The 24,103-nt window shown below is 36.8% G+C and overlaps 1 pseudogene; it reads left to right on the top strand.

Annotated features, from left to right (window-relative positions):
* Nucleotides 1–24,103, top strand: part of LOC133765281 (pre-mRNA-splicing factor 38A-like) — an 86,071-nt pseudogene that overhangs the window by 4,760 nt on the left and 57,208 nt on the right.

Below are 24,103 nucleotides of genomic sequence, written 5' to 3'. Positions count from 1 at the left end.
TTAGTGCCGGATACAAGAGTCAAGAATTGGTTAATACTCAGACAATGTATCTGAAGTGTTCTAGATACAGAGAGAAAAGAGAAAATATAGCAAACGCAGTGAACTGTTCCTGGCAATTCAGTGTCTGGGTTGTGAGTAGGTGGGATTATGGGTGTGTATGTGTCTAGTGTCTTAAACTTCATTGCTTTTCAGAATTACAGGGCTCCAGGAAGATTCAACAGTCCTACAGAGATTTTTTTATACAACAAAGCAGTTGGTGAAATTTAATTTTGTTTATTTTTTAAGCAACCAGGAAATAAATTGAAAGAAAGTGTGGTCACCATTAGACAAGTAAATTATTAACTAAATAGAGAGTAGAAAATATACCTTAAAATTTATAATAAAATTCCAGGATAACAAAATATGTCAAAATAGAGTACAAATAGTGATTGTTAATGCCAACAATATTCTAAAGGGTTATGAAACATCATTTTAGGTATTCAAATTTAAAGAAAAAAATTGCTAGAAATTATAAATTTAAAAATTCCTGAGATATAACTTTATAGTTTTTCTCCTAAGGTCAAGCCAAGACTGAAAAAAGAACAAAATGCATACATATACAGTTAAAATATCAAGTCTACCAGTAAACATAAATTTTACACATTTCCAATTAGAAAAAAATGAATGATTTTTAAAAGTAGAAATAATGAGACTGAGGTTAAGTTTCTTAACCACCAGATTTAAAGCTAGAGTGCTGTGGAATATCATCTGCATAATAAAGAAAAAACAAGTCTAGGGCTTAGTATCCTGTTATGCTAAGAACTATGTAATTCATCAATCATCAATCAAGGTGATGTATATTAGAAAGTTAAATGGTCCAGAGATTATATTAGTCATGTATTATATGTGAAGGAAATATTCTACAAAATCGCTTGAATTAAACAATGCATTAACCCAGACAAGAACTTGAGATAGGAGAAAATGTGGATGGAAGGATTGTTGTCAGTAATTAACATCTTGTCATCTATTTATAAGCTATCTACCTATTAATATATCATCTACCTATGAATGTGTGTTTAAATCTGTATAAATTAATGGAGTGCCTGGCGTAATATTTATTCTGGATTCTTGAAATATAATGGACATATTACTAGCAAAAGTAGAACAATAGAAACTTGGCCCAGTAAAATCTCTTAAAAGTCACACCAGACAGGAAGGAAAGTGGAGGAGTCACTTTGCTTGATACTTTATCCTTATTTGGCGAGAGAGGAAAACAGTTGAAAATATATTTTATGGTAGAAGCACCAAAGTCAATATATTGTTATATAAGACTACTAATAGAAATATAGTTCACACTGAACAGAATAAAGAATGGTAGGCAAAATATGCTATTGTAAAGAGAACTAAAGTATTATTAAAAATAAAACTAGCAGGGACGGTGCTGTGGCACACAAGGTTAATCCTCCACCTTCAGCGTTAGCATCCCATATGGGCGCCGGTTCCAGTCCTGGTTGCTAGTCTTCCAGTCCAGCTCCCTGCTGTGGCCTGGGAGGGCAGTAGAAGACAGCCCAAATCCCTGGGCCCCTACACCACATGGGGGACCTGAAAGAAGCTCCTGGCTCCTGGCTTTGGATCCGTACAGCTCCGGCCATTGTGACCAGTTGGGGAGTGAACCAATGGAAGGAAGACCTTTCTCTCTGTCTCTCCCTCTCACTGTCCATAACTCTACCTGTCAAATAAATAAATAAAATATTTTAAAAGAAAACTAGCATGTAGATTGTTAAATTGCAGATAAATGGATAATTAAATATTGGTTAGCATCTAACTGGATTAAGAAATACAGTTACATGTTACTAATGCTTAAACCAACTGAAAAACAAAGTTAAGATACAGAAACTTATGTGGGGGCAAACTGTTGAAACCTTTACTTAATATATACTAAACTGATCTTCTGTATACAAAGAGAATTGAAAATGAATCTTGATGTGAATGGAAGGGGAGAGGGAGTAGGAAAGGGGAGGGTTGTGGGTGGGAGGGAAGTTATGGGGGGGAAGCCATTGTAATCCATAAGCTGTACTTTGGAAATTTATATTCATTAAATAAAAGTTTAAAAAAAAAGATAGAGAAACTTGCAAATGCATAACAGGGATTTTCATAAGATATTAACTGTACTAATACCAAATTTGTACGAAATAACAGTGAAGTTATTAAACAGGATAAATATGGGTACCATTTATTGTTAGAATGATCACTTTTTGAATTATACGTGGCTTGCGTGAGGTTACATACAACACTCAAAGTTCCCAATAAATATATAAATCAAAGCTATTGAAAATTTAAGGAAAATAGGGAAATTAAGTTTTGACAAAGGAGTATTTAGTGTATTTATTTTTTACAATTAGATAAGTAGCCCAAGGTAAATATTTATGCATTTAAAAAATCAGATAACTGGTGCAATTAAAATATTGAAATGTTTGTGTTTCTGGTTTGAATTGAAAATATATGGAACTTGTTCATTTTTTTGTGGCCCATGAGACATTTCCATGCACAGTTGTTAAAAAAATAAAGCTTAATGATTTATCTGAATAGCATAGCACAGAATAAAAATACATGTGGAAATAATAGCCATGAATTTCAGCACTATTCAAAATAGCCAAGAAATGGAAACAAATGAGTGTCTATAAATTGATGAATTGAGAAATAACATGTAGTATATGTACACAATGGGATACTATCTAGCCATAAAAGAGATTAAATCTTGTCATTTCCAGCAACATGGATGGGACTGGAGACCATTATGAAACATGCCAAACACAGAAAGGCAAATACCGCATATGTAGTCTAAGATACATGATTTTATGGAGGTGAAGAGTATAATGAAGTTACCAAAAGCAAAGAGATGTAGATGAGAGGAGAATTGTGGAAAATCATTTAATGGGTACTAAATTATAGCACTTTTATCTTTCAATTATTCTGCTTCCAATAAAGCAAAATTTTGAATGCAATTCCTAGATGTCAATGAGAGATTTACTCATGGAGATATTAGATATTAGTATTTGATATGATGTTGCAATACATAGTAAGTAGCCGTGTTTGCCTGGTCATTTTATTGGGAAATCACAATTACTTTTACTAAGGTTAATAGATTTTCTGGCTTTAAGTCAGTTTTACATGATCTCAAGGTTCTCTAACATAGAGAAATATGTTCAATGAATTAAGGAAAATTACTATAGGCAGGAGTAAGAAAGTCAGTTCTGGGGCTGGTGCTGTGATGTAATAGGTTAAGCAACCTCCTCCTCTGCCAGCATCCCATACGGATGCCAGTTTGAGTTCCAGCTGCTCCACTTCTGATCCAGCTTCCTGTTAATGGCCTGGGAAATTAGTAGATGATGTTCCATGTGCTTGGGCCCTGCATCTTCATGTGAGATTTGGAAGAAGCTCCTGGCCATTCAGGAAGTGAACCAGTAAATGGAAGACCTCTCTGTCTCTCAAACAAGTGAACCAGAGGAGGGAAGATGTCTGTCTGTTTTTCCCTCTCTCTGTCACTCTTTCAAATAAATAAATCTGTTTAAGAAGGAAAAATATAAAAACAAACTTTACTATATTGTAAATGAATGTGCATATTCTACATATTATAATTAAACCATCCACTATAATCATTTCTCTTATGATGTCATTTTGAAACAGAATGAGCAGGTTGATTGCTACTTCTTATGGAGTATTTTCTAAAAGCTGTTATGGAAGGTGCACTCTAGCACAATAGTTAATAAATACACCTAATAGACTAGGGACAGATTTATTCTCTAACATAAAAACAAATTACAGATATAAAATATCAATGTTTGAAATTCTTTCAAGCAAGTCTTAAATGATTCTTTAAAACTATATTATAAAAACCAAATGGTTGAGAACCGTCTACTGGGTTCCTTTACCCATTTCTAACTGAATTGATGGCTTTGATGTTTATTATTGTTGAGGTTTTTTAAGTTATTGACATATTCAGGATATTAATCTTTTGTTGGATATGTAGTTTGCAAATTTACCATTCTATTTGACATCTTTTCAATGTATTGATCATTTCCCTTGTTGTGCAAAAGCTTCTGAGTTTGACGTAGTCCCAGTTGTTTAGTCTTGATTTTGTTTCCTATGCTCCGGAAGTCTAATCCAATAGGTCTTTTCCTGCACCGATGTCTTGGAGTGTTTTCCCTAAGTTTTCTTCCAGTTTTCATAGTCTCAGAACTTAAATTTAGGTCTTTGATCCCTCTTGTGTTGATTTTTGTATATGGTGAGAGACATAGGTCTAAGTTCATTTTCTCCATATATACATCCAGTTTTTCCAGCACCATTTGTTGAAGAGACTATCCTTACTTCATTTTATGTTCTGAGCACTTTGGTCAAAAATCAGTTGGCAGTATGTATGTGGATTGACTTCTGGGTCCTCTATTCTGTTCCATTGATTTATGTATTATTTTATTCCAGTACCAAGCTGCTTTCTTCACTAAAGCCTTGTAGTATGCTTTGAAGTCAGACAGTGTGAAGCCTCCACCTTGATTTTTCTTGTCCAGGATTGCTTTGGCTCTTCTGGGTCTCTTGTGATTCCACATGAATTTTAGGATTTTTTTTTCTATTTCTATTAAGTATGTCATTGGTATTTTGATAGGGAATACATTGAATGTGTAGATTACTTTAGATAGTACAGATATTTTAATTATATTTATCTTCAAATCCATGAGCAAGCAATATCTTTCCATTTTTCCATTTTTGTATGTCCTTGATGGTTCTTTTTTTTTTTACAGAAGATCAATTTAGTATATATTAAGTAAATATTTCAACAGTTTGCACCCACATAGAAACACAAAGTGAAACATACTGTTTGAGTACTAGTTATAGCATTAAATCAAAATGTACAGCACATTAAGGACAGAGATCCCACATGAGGAGCAAGTGCACAGTGACTCCTGTTGTTGACCCAACAAATTGACACTCTAGTTTATGGCACCAGTAACCACCCTAGGCTGTCGTCATGAGTTGCCAAGGCTATGGAAGCCTTCCAAGTTTGCCGACTCTGATCATATTTAGACAAGGTCATAAAAGACAGAGTGAGGATAGTAACCAATGATCCCAAGAGTGGCATTTACCAGGTTTGAACAATAATACAGCATTAAGTGGTGAAGAGGACCATCAGTACACACAGGTTGGGAGTAGAGCCATTGGTGGTAGAGTAGAGGTTATGATTACAAAGGAATGAGGCCCAAGTGCACTAGACAGGGCCTAGAACAAAGGACAGAGTCATTATTAGAGGAGCTAAGAAAGGTGCTGACTAAGCTACAATTAAGTTTTCTGATTGAGAGGCAAATAGAACCTGATAGAAGGGGCTTGATAATAATCTGGTGGGCTTTAGGCCTTGTAAGTTAAGAGGCCCAGACCTATCTATCTCTTCACATGGGGTATATCCTAAGGGAGGTGTGAACCTCCTGGGGGAAGGCACTCTGTTGACTTTCATTACTTGGCTGGCCTGGGAGGAGAGCTGGCCAGGTAAAGGCAGGTGGCGTCTCTAACAAGAAATTTACAGTTCTGCCTGCAATGTTGCTGACCCTACTTGACCATCCCCTCAGCTGCAGTGGTCACTTTGGAAGTTGGGCTGAGTGAAGGGCTTTTCAGCTTAGAGCCAATAAGATCTGTGGCTCTGACCTGGGCATCCTTCGACTCCAGGGCAGGTCCATTTCCCGTGATCCAACTCTTGGCAGGGCTGCCAGGGCTCTTCACAAGCTGACTTCTGCTGAAGCCCAGGCTTACCACATTGAAAGCCACTGCAGTGGACTGGCCTGTTGGGTCTCCTTGAGGGCAGATCACTGTACAGATCAGCCATTAATAGGCCTGCCACCCATTGCTTCTGATGCCTAGCTTTCTTTTCCTCCTGGTTTGTGTTAAAGCAGACCAGAGGATGCAAGTCAAAGGAGTGCCCAAGTCCCATCTCTAATCTTCGGTGGCCTGGACTACAAGTCTATAGTCACAGACATGTTCTGTAGTAGTTTTTCTAAGGTAGACAATGCCCATGAGGAAACTTTCTTTCCCTTTGGTCTGAAAGGGAGGTTTTTTCTACTTACTGTATACTTCACTGATGGTGAAGTGAATCTAGCTGTGATATTATTATTTAAGTTAGGTCCCTATGTACTTTTTCCAGCCACTTCTATTGTAATCAGTACTTTGGGATGGCTCTGTAAACAGATGAAGCCAATAATGTATTAACAGCACCAACTGAGAGAAAGTATGGTTAACTGAGGTTACTAAAAACAAAAAGCAATTCAAATCAATTGACAATCTACAAAAAGAGTTAAAGATTTTAAAAGCTATTATTAAAATTGCTATATTGGTCTATTATGCTATGTTATATGTGTGTACATATTGCATGTCCACATGGGGAAATTTTATTAAGAGTTTTATTCTAAAGGGCATATAGATAAGATTGTCCATAAATTTAAGCTGCTAAAATCAATCAATATACATTTTAATTTGTGTGACCTGAATCTGTGTATCATATGTTTTAAACTTGTTGGTAGAAATAAACTAAAAACATTTTATATGGTTGTGCTTAAGTTTACTGGTTAAACAAACTACACCATGTTAGATATTTAAGAGGTGTTTTCAAATACATGACTCTTAAAATTTATAAAAGGCAATGGACCTTCTCGTAAATGTTTTCTTAAGTTGTTATCTAATGGTTGAAACAGTTTGCTAAGTATTCATGTAATATTGCTATTGTCAGCAAGCGATCTAAAACTTGCTCCCTCATTTCTCTATTCTTGATGGTTCTTTCATCAATGTTTGATAATTTTCATTGTAGAGATCATTGACTTATTTCATTAAATATATTCCTAAAAATTACTTTTCTCTGTGACTTTGTGAATGGAATTTGTCTATTTTTTTAAAGATTTATTTATTTATTTGAAAGGCAGAGTTAGAGAGAAGAAGAAGCAGAGGGAGAAAGTTCTTCCATGCACTGGCTCACTCCCCAAATGGCGGAAACAGCAGGATCTGCACCCATCTGAAGCAAAGAGCCAGGAGCTTCTTCCAGGTCTTCCACAAGGGTGCAGAGGCCCAAGGACTTGGGCTATTGTCCACTGCTTTCCCAGGCCATAGCAAAAGAACTGAATCAGCAGTGGAGCAGCCAGGACTAGAACCAGTACCGATATGGGATGCCAGCACTGCAGGCAGTGGCTTTACCTACTACGCCACAGCGCTGGCCCCAGAATTTCTTTCTTGATTTCTCTTTATGTTGAGTTCATCATCAGCATTCCAAAAAGCTACGTTTTTTTTTGGTATGTTTATTTTGTAACCTACAACTTTATTGAATTGGCTTACAAATGGCCAACAACCGCATGAAAAACTGCTCAAGATTACTAGAATGAGGAAACTGCCAATCAAAGCACAATTAGATAGCACCTCTTCCCTGTCAAAATGGCTAAAATCCAAAACACAGAGAGTAACAAACTCTGTAAAGGATTTGGCAAAGGGGAATATTTATACACTGTTGGTGGGAATGTAAATTAGTGTAGCCACTGTAGAAACCAGATTTCTTAAGAAAACTAGAAATAAACTTGCCTTATGATACAGCAATCCCATTATAGGGTATATACCCAAAATACTTGAACACAATCTATCAAAGAGATATCTGCAGCACCATGTTTATAAAAGTGGTTCACAATAGCCAACATTTGGAACCAACCAAAGTGTCCATCATCAGATGAGTGAATAGGGATAATGTAGTATATATACACAATGGAATACTATATGGCTGTAAAAATAATGAAATTCTAACATTTACAGCAAAATGAATATAACTGTTGGATATCATATTGAGTGAAATAAGCCAGATCCAGAAAGACACATACTGTATGTTCACCCTTATATGTATTAGTTAAATGTTAAAAAAAAAAAACTAAAAAAGAAATGTCAGTGTATCAATATTGCTACAAATATAGTTTTGTAAACTTTGGTCTTCTAGCTGTCAAAACATAGTTAAAATATTATATTACTATAGTTAAAATGATCTGTGATTACTTTAAAATGTACTGTTTATGGGTGCAATGGTCATTTTTCCAACCTGTTATTGTTTATAGTCAATGTGTATATTCCCACTAAGCAAGGGTCATTTTGTTTTTACTTGCTAAACTTCGTATTTGGTGGCGTATAAAGCCTTTTTATGGTAATCGAAATGTAAAATATTTTATTTTAAAATGTAAAAAAAGAAAAGAAAAGAAAAGAAAAAAGAGGGGCCGGTGCTGTGGGTCAATGGCTTAAGGCCCTGGCCTGAAGTGCTGACATCCCATATGGGCGCCAGTTTGAGTCCTGGCTGTTCCTCTTCTGATCCAGCTCTCTGCTATAGCCTGGGAAAGCAGTAGAAGATGGCCCAAGTCCTTGGGCCCCTGCACCCACGTAGGAGAGCTGGAAGAAACTCCAGGCTCCTGGCTTCGGATCGGCTAGGCTCTACCCGTTGCGGCCATTTGGGGAGTGAATCATCAGATGGAAGGCCTCGCTCTCTGTCTCTACCTCTCTCTGTAACTCTGTCTTTCAAATAAATAAAATAAATCTTAAAAAAATAAAAAAAAAAGGACGGGAAAAGAAAGGAGGAAGAGAGAGAAAGGCAGGGAGGGAGAGAGGGAAGAAGGGACTATCATTACATTCTTAGAATTATATCTACATATCACAGTGAATGTGTTAAAAAGTAATTAAAGTTTAAAATTTAAAAAAAAATTAAAAACACAAATGGACAGAGTGTTCAGATTCCATAATCTTTTATGATTTCACCATTGAAGGGAGGCTATCTTTAGACTACTTGAAGGTTTCATTGATTGGATTATTCTGTGAAATTTAGAAAAAATGGGTTAGCTATTTAATTTCATAGAGCTTGTAGAAAATGGCTATGATATGGAAAAAATTCAAGTTGACTTTTAAGGGATTCACTAGCAAATGCTATACAAAATTTTGAAGTAAATATTAACAAATATTTGAGAGACATATAGTGAAAGAACACTTCTATCCACTTGTTCACATCCCAAATGCCCAAAATAGCTAGTCATGAGCCAGAAACTCAATGCAGGTCTCCCACGTGGGTATCAGGGATTCAAGCACTTGAGTCATAACTGTTCCCTTCCAGGGTCTGAGTTAACAGGAAGCTGGAGTGATGCTGAGTATATATCCCAAACACTTCTACATGGGATGCAAGAAGCTTAACTAGTGTTTTAACCAGTAGGGTAAATGCCTGCCTCCAGAATCAGTTTTTATTTTAAGTTTGAGTGAAAATTTCCAAGAAAATGAAATCATGCTGATTATACCAAATATTATTAAATAATATTAAATAATAAATTCACAAAAATATTATTCCAAATATGGCATGTGATTTCAAGTAAATATTTTGACATGTGGTTAAATATATGCTACAAAATTAATATTTTTTGGATAATGAGAACAAACAATGTTAAGTATTTTTCTTGTGTTTCTCAAAATTTGTGCTTGAAAGCATCCATAATGGTATCACATTCATGAGTAAATGCATTCTTGAACAGTGGCCAAACAAGGAAAACTCGGGCCAGCGCTGTGGCTCACTTGGTTAATCCTCCGCTTGTGGCGCCAGCATCCCTTATGAGTACTTGGTTCTAATCCCGGCTGCCCCTCTTCAAGTCTAACTCTCTGCTATTGCCCGGGAGGGCAGTGGAGGATGGCTCAAGTGCTTGGGCCCCTGCACCTGCATGGCAGACCAGGAAGAAGCACCTGGCTCCTGGCTTCAGATCAGCGCAGTGCAGGCCGTAGTGACCATTTGGGGAGTGAACCAACGGAAGAAAGACCTTCCTCTCTGTCTCTCTCTCACTGCCTATAGCTCTACCTGTCAAATTTAAAAAAAAAAAAAAAAAAAAAAAAGGAGGGGGGGGGGGACTCATTCAAACTCTGACCACATTCTTATCTTCTTCAACAATTATCTAGCTTTATTTTCTTTTGAATCTCTTCTCATCGTTGTGGATATAAGTTCTCTGAATTTTGCCAACTGTATAAATACATTTAATCCTGAGTGTTTTCCTTGGCCCTTCTTTCCAATAAAAGCTCAGTAGGCATATCCAAACCCTTTATCACTTACTTGTGAGTTGAGGTCAGAAACATATTTTATAATCCACTTTCATTTTAAGAATGTTATTTACCGATCTTTAGTAAAATACCAATTCTTTTTAAATTCTTTGTCAAATTTTTATAGGTACTTTCCTATGTATTTCTCACGTTGCTATAGTTTCCAACTTCATGTCCATTATTACTGTCTTAGCAAATCACCTTGTATTATATATAAATGAATGTAAAATCCATTCAGTGGCACTTCCTTTTTCATTTTCTGGAAAATGTGTATTTCTTTGTTCAAGTAATCACTGAAGAACATAGAACTATATCCATAGTTCTCACAATGGATATTATCTCACCTGCAGTCTTGATTCCACCATACCCAACATCATTTAAATGTATCTCTCAATTACTGTCTTAGTCACTTTCTGCAGCTATAAGAGGTAGCTAAAGTTGGGTAATTTATAGAGAATTGAAATTTATTGGATTTTAATTGTATATTCTAGTAATCCCAAGAAGAGTAAGAGAGCATACACCAGAGAGAGAGAGAGAGAAAAGAAGGTGGCTGAATTCATCCTCTTATGAGAAAACCACTTCTGTGATAAAAACATTAACTTATTCATGATCTAATTAATCCTTAAGAGTATCATATCTAACCTTGCATCACTGAGGATTTGGTTTCATACCCAGTGAACTTTGGGAAACACATTCAAACCATAGTACTTATCCTCTAAAACTTATCTCCCCCTTGCCCTAGTACTATCATCTTTGTCTACATGCCATTAAAAGAATCTCAAAATGAGAACTTGCCTTTGTTGCTATTAGAACCTCAACATCATATCCAGATCTTAAGCTTTGCAACAGAATTCTTAACTCAGCAATATTTATTTATTTGTGTAGCAAATGGAAGTGGAGGTCTTTAGGCTGAGTATCCAAAAGGCTTGCCATCTTAGTTTCATGGGTGCCTACAATAAGAATATCCCCAGATTTTCTTACTTTCTAATTGGAAAGAAGGCTTTGGTTTACATGAAGAACTGAGATTGCTTAATGTGGGTATGTCTACAGAAGCATAGGCCTATAGAATGTGCCTTGAGACAAAATACAAGTGAAGTACAGTATCAGAAGTTCCTCATTTTCTCACGCTCTGTTGCTTTGAAGGGAGACTTTTTGATGATGACTCAGTGTAGGGTCACATACACTTATCCCGTGTTGGCAAGTTACACTGAGGTATTGGAAAGTAAGAGTCTGAGGCAATATCACTTTACAAGCCAAATGCTTACGTGCTTATTTTTGCTACAATATAAATATACCTCCAGGACTTAGGGCATTAAATATCACCAGGGCTTTGATGTTCATAAATCTGATAATATAAAATGAGGTCTTACTTAACAGGAAAGCAACAAATACAACAAATTAACATTAATTTTTGTATGCCAAGTGATAAGAAATTTGTAAATGTAATTCCTATTCATAACATGTATGCAGGAGGGACTTTAGCTAAATTATATACAAATGAGTTCTATTTTATACAGTTCCTAATTACTTCACAGAATTCATTATCACAAGATGTTAGGTTGGATATACTAAAGATTTCAAAAAGGTTTTACAGAATTCATTAATTATAGAATACAAGCATGTGAAAGCATAAATGTCATGCTGAAGTCAACAAGATTCTAAATCAGGTTTCTTTATCGTAGTACTACTATGATTATAGTTGAGATAGGTTGTGTTTTTTTTGTTTTTTTTTTTTTTTGTCACTGGATCTATCCTTTACATTATTTATTTAACATCATTGTTTTCTCTACCTACTAGATTACCACAAGCCAGTAGCAACCCTTTTCTCCAGTGGTGAAACCTCAAAATACCTGTAGACTTTGACAAATGTTCTCTGGGTCCCATAAGCATAGCTGCTTGAGAATCACTGCTATAAGCACAAGAGTAATCTTCAAAGATGGAAACTTCCTGGTGCTTCTTGAGAACTGTATTTTAACAAGAGGGATTCTAACAACACACTTTTCTTAAATTCCTTTGTGCTTTCACCAGATTACCTGGAGGAAAAATGATAGAACAACAACTCTTTGTACATGTGAATCTCCTTTACTGTTGTATATAGATACAAACATACATGTGCACACAGGTATATATATCCAGAATACCACTAGCTGGCCTGAAAATACAATAGCTCACATTATGAGCATTTTAATATGCTAATACTTCTACTTTGCAAATTAAAAAATATAGACTGATAAATGTTTTAATTTAAATCAATCAAGGGTGAATTCAGCAAGTCTTACATCTTTTTCTGTCACTTTCCGTACGCACTGAGAATCCTCCAGTACAGAAAGCCAAGTTCTACTCTGATGCCATGTATCAGTTTTGATGTGATCTCGTCTTTAGGCCAGGTTGTTGTTTTTCTGGTTGTTATTTCTTATTTTCTGATCCCTCTTTCCAGTGTTATGTTTTTCATGGACAGTAATCTTAGGAGTCACAGAAGTCTTGAGAAATCAAGTGCTCTTCTAAGGACAAGTCATAAGAACAACATCTTCCTTTTTTTCACCTTCATATATGCAATGCACAAGTGCTGACATTTTGAAGGAATATGAAATTAAGATTTTGAGTTGGAGAGATAACATATTCTCAATTTGTATTATAGTCAAAGGTTGAATGCAATTAGCTCAACAAGTAAAAGGATCCTAGTTCAGTGGGAATATAGATAAGGCCTTTAAACAATAATATCAAACATTGAAGAAGGAAGGAAGGAAGGAAGGAAGGAAGGAAGGAAGGAAGGAAGGAAGGAAGGAAGGAAGGAAGGGAGGAAGGGAGGAAGGGAGGAAGGAAAGGAGACAAAGGTGGGTGGAATGAAGGAGGGAGAGGAGAGAAACGGAAGGATTGAGGGATGGAGGGGAGATAAGAAATAACACTTTATTCTTATAATTGTATCTAAATTGTATCTATTAACTACATTGAAGTTGTTTTGTTTGTATTAGTATAACGTTAACAAGAGAATTGATGAGAAGGGGTTGGCATTGTGGTGCTACCATCCTGTATGATTGCTGAATCGTGTCCTGGCTGCTCCGCTGCCAATTCAGCTACCTGCTAATGTACCTGAGAAATCCAAAGAAGATGGCCCAAGTCCTTGGGCCCTTGCACCCACATGGGAGATGTAGAAGAAGCTCCTGGCTCCTGACTTTGGATTGGCCCATCTCCAGCCATTGCATCCACTTGGGGGGTGAAGCAGCGGATAGAAGATCTCTCTCTCTCTCTCTCTCTCTCTCTCTCTCTCTCTCTCTCTCTGCCTCTGCCTTTCTGTGACCCTGCCTTTCAAATAAATGAATAAATATTTAAAATAAATTTAAAAAGAATTGATGAGAAAATGTTTCATAATAAAAAAGTTGAAAAAAAATAAAATTTTAACTTCCTCTTGAGCAATGCCAAAAAATATCCTGACATCCAAAACTCTTTTCTTCTCTTTTTGGTCATTTTCTGAATACATCACTAGATGCAGTGTGCAGTATAACATGCTATGAAATACATAACTGTGGCAAAGACAAGTTCTTATCTTTGGGACATTTGCTGGCCTGACAGTTTAAAGCATTAAGTATACAGTGACAATGATAATATACAACTTAAATACAGCAGCTGTCATTCGGTTGAAGAAAAATATGAGCAAAGCTAATTTGGAAGAAAAACCTCTAAGCAATTCAAGTATAATATTAGAGAATGCTTTATGAAGTGTTTAACCATATTGTAACTATAATTAAATCTTGATTTAAATGTTTCTTCATTTCATTTTCTCTACTGTAATCAGATCATCCTTTATAATTCGTATATTTATTTTTTAAGAGTTATTTTATTTATTTGAAAGACAGAGTTACAGAGAAAAGTAGAGACAGAGAAAGTAGGCTTCCATCCAATGGTTCACTTCCCAGATGGCCGCAATGGCCGAAGCTGTGCTGATCCTAAGCCAGGAGCCAGGAGTTTCTTCTGGGTCTCCCACATGGGTCCAGGGGCCCGAGGATTTGGGCCATGTTGTACTGCTTTCTCAGCCCATAGCAGAGAGCTGGATTGGAAGTGGAGCAGCCAGAACTAGAACCAGCACCCGTATGAGATGCCAGCACTTCAGGCCAGGTCTTTTATCTGTTGTGCCACAGCGCTGGCCCCTATAATACATATATTTCAACATCTTTGCTCTCAAACTCTTAAAATACTTGGACTGCATTCCAATAAAATATTTAGAAATCTTTTATAATCCTAGTCTATTTCCAACTTAATATTTTTAGAATCCGTGATTTTCTCTTGTCCTGACTCTAGATGTACAATGTAATACTTTATCCTTTTTAGTATTTGTTGTTGATGTTGTTGTTCTAGTACTAGTGGCTGAACTCTGTAATTAACACACAATTATTCTTAGGTGTTTAAATTTTAACTGAAAAGTGATCTCTGTTAAATATAAGAGTGGAAAAAGAGAGGGATGAGATGTACAATTTGGGACATGCTCAATCGGACTTGCCCCAAATGGTGGACTTAGAAACGTGCCAGGGGATTCCAACACAATCCCATCAAGGTGGCATGTACCAATGCCATCTCACTAGTCCATGTGATCAATTTCAGCTCACAATTGATGGCTCTGATAGGTCTAAGAGTCAAAGGGATCACACAAACAAGACTAATGTCTGTTAATACTAACTGATAGAATCAAAAAGGGAGAGAACGAACCAACATGGGAAGCGGGATAAACAGCAGACTCATAGAATGGCAGATGTCCTAAACAACACTCTGGCCTCAGAATCAGCCATTAAGGCAGTCGGATATGGCTGAAGAGCCCATGAGTGTATTGTAGGCATGGAAAGCCAAGATACCATGGAAAAGAAAAAAAAAAAGAAGAAGACCTAAATGAAAGATCTCTGTGAGTGAGATCCCAGTGGAAAGAACAGGGCCATCAAAGAAGGAGGTACCTTTCTCTGAAGGGAGGAGAGAACTTCTACTTTGACTATGACCCTATCGGAATAAGATCAAATTCGGCAAACTCTAAAGGCTTCCATAGCCTTGGCAACTCATGACTAGAGCCTAGGGAGATTACTGACGCCATAAACAAGAGTGTCAAATTGTTAAGTCAGCAACAGGAGTCACTGTGTACTTACATTCCATGTGGGATCTGTCCTTAATGTGTTGTCTAATGTGAAGTGATGCTATAACTAATACTGAAACAGTATTTTTACTCTTTGTGTTTCTGTGTGGGTACAAACTGATGAAATCTTTACTAATTATATACTGAATTGATCTTCTGTATAAAAAGATAATTGGAAATGAAAATAAACCTGGTGTTAAATTAGAAATGGCATAGAAAATTAATTAATTTTTAAAAAAAATATTATGTAGGATCTCTGCCTTTAATGTGCTGTACACTGTTATTTAATTCTATAACTAGTACTCCAACAGTATTTTTTTCACTTTGTGTTGCTATATGGGGGCAAACTGTTGAAATCTTTACCTAATATATACTAAACTGATCTTCTGTATATAAAGAGAATTAAAATGAATCTTGATGTGAATGGAAGGGGAGAGGAGCGGGAAAGGGGAGGGTTGTGGGTGGGAGGGAAGTTATGGGAGGGGGGAAGCCATTGTAACCCATAAGCTGTACTTTGGAAATTTATATTCATTAAATAAAAGTTTAATAAATGAAAAAAAACACAACAATACATATACTTTAAACAATTAAAAAGTATTTAAACAATCATAAGTATATACTATTTTGTCTTTTATAATTATCTATGCTTGGTTTTGTTTTTTTGTAGATATATCTTGTATAACATGATTTTTCAGTTTTAATGTCAACACTTAGTCTGAAATACTGCTATTAACAGTGTATTTAGGGTTCATGAACCATGACATTGACAGTGGAAAGTTTTAAAGGCAAAATTTTCATATCATCAAACAAAGTTTCAGAGCACTGAATTTTGTATATAAACAATGAACACTCTAAGAAGTTGAAATATGATAATATCAAAGAGATTCACGTAAAATGTATTGAACTTAATATTGTATTTATCAATTTTCAACTGCTAAATGTACATAGAATTATAATTTTGTTTGTATAATGTATCATATACTAGATTCTCAGGGTTCTTAAAATGTTTAGAAAGCATTTATTTTCTGAAGAAAAGTCTCTGAAATTAATGAATAAAAATGAATAATGCTTTAATAATTATAGCATAAGTAAAATAACAATAGTATTACCTTAATACAGTTTGTTAGTTTGCCAGAATGCTGTAGCAAAATACTGCAAACCAATGACTTAAACAACATATCATGTCCGATTCTGGAGGGCAGAAGTCCAAAATCAAGGTTGGTTTACTTGTGAGGGAAGAATGGATTCAGGGCTTCTCTTTTTGTCGTGCAGATGGTTTTTAATTGTGTAGTTTTTGATACCTCTATACATGTCTGCTTCTGTCTCCAAATTTCTCTTTTGCATTAGGGTAACTCTCATATTGGGCTCCACCATACTGAACTCGTCATATAATTCGAGGGTTGAGACTTTAAATAAATTGCTACTTATTCGTTTTTTTGTTTGTTTGTTTGTTTTTAATTTTCCTGAGAGATAGAGCAAGTTAAACACTACAAGTTCTCACTACCTAGGTCCCTCCTCAAATGCCCACAACGGCTGCGGGGTGGCAGTCACTGAGGCAAGGGAGCTGGAACTCAACTCAGCAGGAACCCAAGTACCTGAGCCAGCATTGCTGCGTCTTAGGATGGAAACAGGGGTCGGAGTTGGACATCAAACCCAGACACTGATATGGCACGCAGGTGTCCTAACCAGCAGTCTAACTGCTAAGCCAAACCCTTGACCGAGAGAGATGAGGCTTTGTATAACACAACATTAGTCCAGACGCCAGGGAGAGAATGGGACTGGAACTAAAATTCTCCATTCCACATGAACAATGATCCCATCAATCATGCCTGTGTGTAATGTCACACCTGGATCTAGAAGGTAACACGTTCTGAAGATGATGAAACTTTGTTTCCAACCATTTATGTCTTCAACCAATATCTGGTTCTTTGGCTGGAGATATTTTCTATCATTTAGTTACAATGAAGTTTTAATTATAAATTATGAGTGGTGTAATTATGAATCATTATGTAAATTATGAATCATTGTAGTGACAATGTACTGTGAAAAAAAAAGACCACAGGACACTCAGGTAAGGTAATGTATAGGAGACCTTCAAATTCAAAATTAAAAAAAAAAAATGCTGGGGATGGGTATTGGGCTCATATCCCCTATAAAAGAGTGACCACATTTAAATCCAGGTCCCAAATCCTATCCCAGCTTCCTTCTAACGTGCAGCACATCAGGCAGTAGGTGTTGACTCAGGTACGTGCGACCTTGACACCCACCCGGAAGACTCAGACTGAGTTCTGGGCAGGGTGGGTGTCTGGGGAGCGAACCAACAGATGGAAGAGTTCTTCATGTCTCTCTCTTTCTGTGCCTCTTTGTCTTTCAAATAAAATTAAGTAAATAAATGAAAATTTTAAAAGAAGGAAAAAAAAAAAAACTGCTGTTGAAATAGGTGGTCAAAGAAATGACCAGTACTTGGAAAAGTTCACAGTATTTTACTTGTAAAATATTTAATATCATTTGTAAAATACCAAAAGTAACCAATCTAATTAATAAAGGATTACCCTCTTTCGAAGCGACTTGGGGACTTAAGCATTCAGGATTGCTAGAGCTTTCTCAATAAACATATTAAAGAGATGTGTCTCTTGCCAAACAACTTGTAGGATATTTCTTACTATATTGATGTGGTTTTACATATATGTACATATAATAAATACAGTTAAGATAATCATAAATATATTTGTCATAAATAAGTATTCTAATTTCAAATGTGTTTTATTCAAAATATATGAGAAATGTCCATGAAATTCAGTGATAATTTCAAATAATTATTTAGTTATTTGAAAGGCAGAGTGACCAAGGGAGAGAGAAAAAGGAGATCTTCTGTCCACTGGTTCATTCCTCAAAAGGCTGCAACAGCCGGCTGGGCCAAGATGAAGTCGGGATTCAGGAACTCCATCCTTGTCTCCCACAAAGTTGGAGGGGCACATGTACTTGCACCATTCTCTGCTGCCTTTTCAGACACTTTAGGAGGATGCTGGATCAGAAGCAGAGTAGGTGGGTCTCCATACAGCACTGGGATATGGGATGCTCGCATCACAGGTTGTGGCTTTACTGGTTGTACCACATGCTGACCCTACCAGTGGTAATATTTTTCATTTTTTTCAATATAAATTCCATCGTTGAAAGTCTTTGAAGTTATCATTTTTGAGAATTGGAAAAATAACCTTAGCTTTGATTGCTAGGAATCTTTCTATTATTGAGTTTTTGCATAATGATTCCCTGAAGAAAATATCTTATGTAAATCTCTGTTTGCTCTTGTTTCAGTTTGTTTGGTGCATGTAAACAAGGAATACCCAAGGGATAGAATGCAGGTTAGTAGGCATGTTTTTGAGTATTTTATTTCTAGATTAAAAAAAATAATATCTGTTACTGCTTAATTTGGACATGATATGAAATAGAAGGGTAACATTATCTATTAATTCATAAATGTGAAAATGCTGAAAAGAAAGTTATAACTTCCTTTTTTTCCATCATTAATTGTATTTGAAGCATTCAGTTTGTCTTTTGATGTTGAACAAACTCCATTTTAACAATAAATGTTTCATTTCTTACCTTTCTTCTAAATGTATTATTTAATGATTTTCTTTAGCAACAGTATATTTGGAAATCATTTTTTCAACACTTATAATTCAGGATTGTGAGAATACCAAATCATTTTCTAGTTTTCTTATGTTTAATGCATATGTAAGTAGAAAAGAAAATGAATCTTGATGTCTCATTGTATTTTCTTTTGATGTCATTTCTTTTTGTGTGAAATATATTGTGATTCAAATTTCTTTTATAGCATATAAATTCACACATGGGTAGAGTTCATTAACTAAAATTACTCCAGTAGTTAGGAGTTACTAATGACTATGTATAGAACTATTTCAGTTCAAGGTCTTTAGTCAAATAAGCTAAATGAAGTAGATTTAAAACTATCTGTTTTGTATTAATTATGCTGCTAGTAAATATAAAGGTAGGTCTATCCCTATCATGACTTTTGCTTATCATTTTACATAGAAATGGATAAAAAGAATCTTCAAAATCCATGCATGAAATCATTATTATGATCTGGTAAATTGCATGGCATTATTTCTTATTCAAAGGGAATATTACAAAGTTAAAATCATAGTGTAAGATAAAATATTATCTTCTAATTAAACTTTCATACTTTGTATCCTACTGAATACATCAAATATACTTTTTCTCAAAATGAATTTTTCCCATGTTTCAGACATATTTTGCTAACTAATTCTTCCTCTGATTATTTTTCTTAAAATATTTCTTCTAAACTACTTTTCACTGGTAAGCTCTAATCATTATATTGTATATGACTCTAAGATATTCTTGAACTGACGACAGCAAGTCAGCTTTACTTAATATATCATATAAAGCTGATTTAAAATATATCAGAGGAGTCAGTAATAATAATGTCTCATTATTAATAACATCTAATAACAAATGTTTTTACTCGATAAGTATGCTATCATGGAAAAATGTTCATAATTATTTTCTCATTAGAGTGTAAAACATGATTGCTTCTGATGGAAAATTCATGCCCAATTTTTAACATGGTACTAAGTACAAAATTTATTCAACTATAAGCAGTACATAAAACATTGAAATAATATTTATTGCAATATTGCTAACCTCCTGAAAATCTTCACTGAAACATTACCTTCTCAATGTGGCGTCCTATGTCAAATGACATTCCTTCCACACTTTCCCTCTTCCTATTCTCTGCCTGAGGTAAGCCCTTAGAATTTTTAAATATCTGACATATTTAGGTTATCTGTTCATCTCCTTTTACAGTCAGCCTATTTTTTGACTACTTTTTCCTTTATAGGTCCCCACTACCTAAAACAGTGGTTAGCACATACTGGGAGCTGTATTACTGCAGTTTACTGTTGCACTGCTTTAAACATAAAATATCTGGGTTTCTTCAATGATATTGTTTCTTAGTGTAACTCTACATATTCGATATCCCTATCTTGAATTTATTAAACTGATAGAAGTTCCAAGATCCTTTCAATGATACCATCTGATGCAAGGCCTTTCCAGAAAGATGTGGTCTCTCCAGCAAGGGATGTGACCACTGGATGAGTTCATTGGCAGTTAGATGCTTCATTTCAGAAGTAATGCTCATCATTTTCCCAGAACAATATACATGGTCTTATCTTCTAACATTCTTAGAAAGCAGGTAGGACCAGATTGTAGGTGAACAATAACTTAGTGCCAATAAAAATCACCAGCATAAAGGACAAGAAAGATATGAATGTGTAAATCACAGAATCAATTATGATGGATCATTTCCTGGGCTTTAAGATCCTGCAGGCACTGAGAGGAATTCTGCTCCTAACCATAACCTGCGTGTTATATTTCAGACTCCATCATTGACAATTACAAGGCTTTGCCTGGCAAGGTATGAGGGGAGCTGATCCCCAACCTTACCCCGCTTCACCTCTGTGAGACTTGGTGAACAGAAAACACTTTGTGGTTTTCCAAAAGGAAAGCCAAGCACTCAACCTCTTTCCTCAGCCCCAGGCCAGCCATGCCCTGGCTGCCTTCAGAGCTCAGGAACCTCCATTCAATGTTCTCATCATAGGGCATGGACTAAGACACTTTCCAGCATCTATTCCTGGGGCTTGTCCCTGTTCCTTAACCTGGCCCACATCTCCACGAATATACAAGTATTGCGGTCTGGCATTCTTTAGCAGTGAAATGATACCTGCATCCTTCTGAGTGTCTCAAGGTGTCATTCACTGGGGAGAATGGAACCCTGGGCGGCAGGTCCCCTAGATTTTGCTTCCTGCTTGCTTGCACTGTTGTAGTAAACGTACACAACCTTGACCGCTACCTTCAGATAGACTTGTTCTCTTTCGCATACAGAATAGCGAGAAGACCCTTGTGAGTCCTAGAGAAGTGACTAAAAGTCTCCTGGAAAAAAAAAAAAAAGACTTATGCTGAGATCACGAGGTAAAAAGAAGAAACTGAGCAGGAGATAAGGCATTTCCAAAATTAATATGCTAGGTGAAGTGGTTATAGTCTCACTATTGTAAGCATTATTTTCAAAATGTCCATAATAGAAAATAGTTTACTTTGAATTTGCAAAATTGAATTAAGAATTGCTTCTATAGACTTATTTGTAATTAAGAAGTTTTCCTTGGGGTTGGCTCAGCAGGTGAAGCCACCACCTGCAGTGCTAGTATCTCATATGGGCCCCAATGTGAGTCCCGGGTGTTCTACTTTGGGTGCAGCTCCACACAAATATGCCTGGGAAGGCAGGAGAGGATGGTCCAGGTACTTGGTCCATTGCACTCATTTGGGAGAACTGGAAAAAACTCCTGGCCTGATGTAACAATTTGGGATGTGAACCAGAAAATAGAAGATTCCTCCCCCTACTTTTTCTTTCTGCCTCTCCTTCTCTGTAACTCTGATTTTCAAATAAACAAATGTTAAAAAATTCCCTTAATGACTGTGGGATATGGGTCTTGAATATACATAAATATTTCAAAAGAATCTTTCTGAAGGTCAGCGTTGAGGTGCAGCAGGTTTAGCGGCACCCTGGGTGCTAATATTCCCCATCAGAATGCTGCGCTGATTTGAATTCTGGTTACTATACTTCTCATTCAGGTCCCTGCTAATGTACCTCAGAAAGCACTGGATTATGTCCAAGTACGTGAACCTCTGTCACCTACATGGAAGACCCAAGTGGAGTTCCAGGTAGCTGGCTTCTACCTGACCTACCCCAGCTATTGTAGCCATTTAGGGAGTGAACCAGCAGATAGGAGGTCTTTCTCCATCTCTCTCTCTTTCTGTGTGTGTGTGTGTGTGTCCTCCTTACTCTCTGTCACTCTGCTTTTCAAATAAATAAATCTTATTTTTTCTAACTATGTTCAGTTATATAAACCACATGCCACTATTTTTAGTAAATCAGGAATGCCGTTCTCCCAGTTACATTTATTTAACTTGGTATTCTTGGGGATTCTTAAACTAACATACAAATAAATGGTTACATTTAGGTGACTGGACTAGGTTTGCTTGAGAAACTCTTATTCCATGATATTGAGAAAAGAACTTTAACGTAAATACAACTTAATATTATGTAATAGTGTAGCATATCAAAGACTTGTTTTGTTTAGTCAGTGCCAAACCAAAAATTAAATAATATTGGTAGAAAATAAAGCAGTATATAAATAGGGATTTAATATATTATAAAATAGTTAATAAAACACAGCAGACTCATAGAATGACAATTGCTTTAAGTGACATTGTGACCTCAGACTCAGCCCTTAAGGCTTCCTGGTCTGACTGAAAAGCCTGTGAGAGCTTCTTAGGCATGGAAAGCACAGACACTGTGGCAAAGAATGTTCTTCATGAAAGGTCTCTGTGAGTGAGACCCCAGTGAAAAGAAGTAGCCATCAGAGAAATATATACTTTTCTCTAAAGGGAGGAGAGAACTTCCACTTTGCATATTTCCATGTCCAAACACTGACGGAGTTTGTGGATTCAGAAGGATTCCATAGTCTAAACAGCTCATGTCAAGAGCCTCGGGCGGGGCCAGCACTGTCGCACAGCAGGTTAATGCCCTGGCCTGAAGCTCCAGCGTCCCATAGGGTGCCAGTTCTAGTCTCAGCTGCTCTTCTTCTGTTCCAGCTCTCTGCCATGGTCTGGGATGGCAGTAGAAGACGGCCCAAGTCCTTAGGCCCCTGCACCTGAGTGAGAGACCCAGAAGAAGCTCCTGGCTCCTGGCTTCCTGTCGGCGCTGCTTCAACCATTACGGCCATCTGGGGAGTAAACCAGCAGATGGAAGACCTCTCTCTCTGTGTCTCTACCTCTCTCTATAACTCTTTCAAATAAATAAAATAAATCTTTAAAAAAAGAGCCTCGGGTGGTCACTGACATCATATATAAGAGTGCTAATTTTGGCCGGCGCAGCAGCTCAGTAGGCTAATCCTCCATCTTGCGGCGCCGGCACACAGGGTTCTAGTCCCGGTCGGGGCACCAGATTCTGTCCTGGTTGCCCCTCTTCCAGGCCAGCTCTCTGCTGTGGCACGGGAGTGCAGTGGAGGATGGCTCAAGTGCTTGGGCCCTGCACCCCATGGGAGACCAGGAGAAGCACCTGGCTCCTGCCATCAGATCAGTGCGGTGCGCCGGCCGCAGCGCGCCAGCCGTGGCGGCCATTGGAGGGTGAACCAATGGCAAAGGAAGACCTTTCTCTCTGTCTCTCTCACTGTCCACTCTGCCTGTCAAAAAAAAAAAAAAAAAAAAAAAAAAAAAAAAAGAGTGCTAATCGTTACATTAACAGGAGCACTAACTCCCCATGCGGGACCTCTGTCCTCAATGAGTTGTACTATGAGAGTTAACTGTAAAACTAGTTCTCAGTTGGTTTTTTTTTGTGTGTGTGTGTGTGTGTGCAAATTGTTGAAATCTTTATTTAGTATAGAGTTGGTTTTCTGTGTACAAAGTTAGTTGAAAAAGCATCTTAATGGAGAATGGGACTGGGAAAAGGAGAAGGAAGAGGAGGAGGGGTGGGAGGATGGGTATGGTGGGAAGAATAACTACATTCCTAAAGTTTTATTTATGAAATTAGTATTCCTGGGGCTGGTACTGTGGAGCAGCGGGTTAAAGCCCTCTCTGCTCCACTTCTGATCCAGTTCTTTGCTATTGCCTGGGAAAGCAGTAGAAGTTGGCACAAGTCCTCGGGTCCCTGCTCCCGCATGGGAGACCCAGAAGATGCTCCTGGCTTTGGATCAGCTCAGCTCTGCCCATTGCAGTCATTTGTGGAGTGAACCAACAGATAGAAGACCTCTCCCTTTTGCACTACCTCTCTATGTAACTCTGCCTTTCAAATAAATT

This window comes from Lepus europaeus, chromosome 8, assembly GCF_033115175.1.
Source record: "Lepus europaeus isolate LE1 chromosome 8, mLepTim1.pri, whole genome shotgun sequence".
Classification (NCBI taxonomy): domain Eukaryota; kingdom Metazoa; phylum Chordata; class Mammalia; order Lagomorpha; family Leporidae; genus Lepus; species Lepus europaeus.
This window is presented reverse-complemented; position numbering and strand designations above follow the sequence as displayed.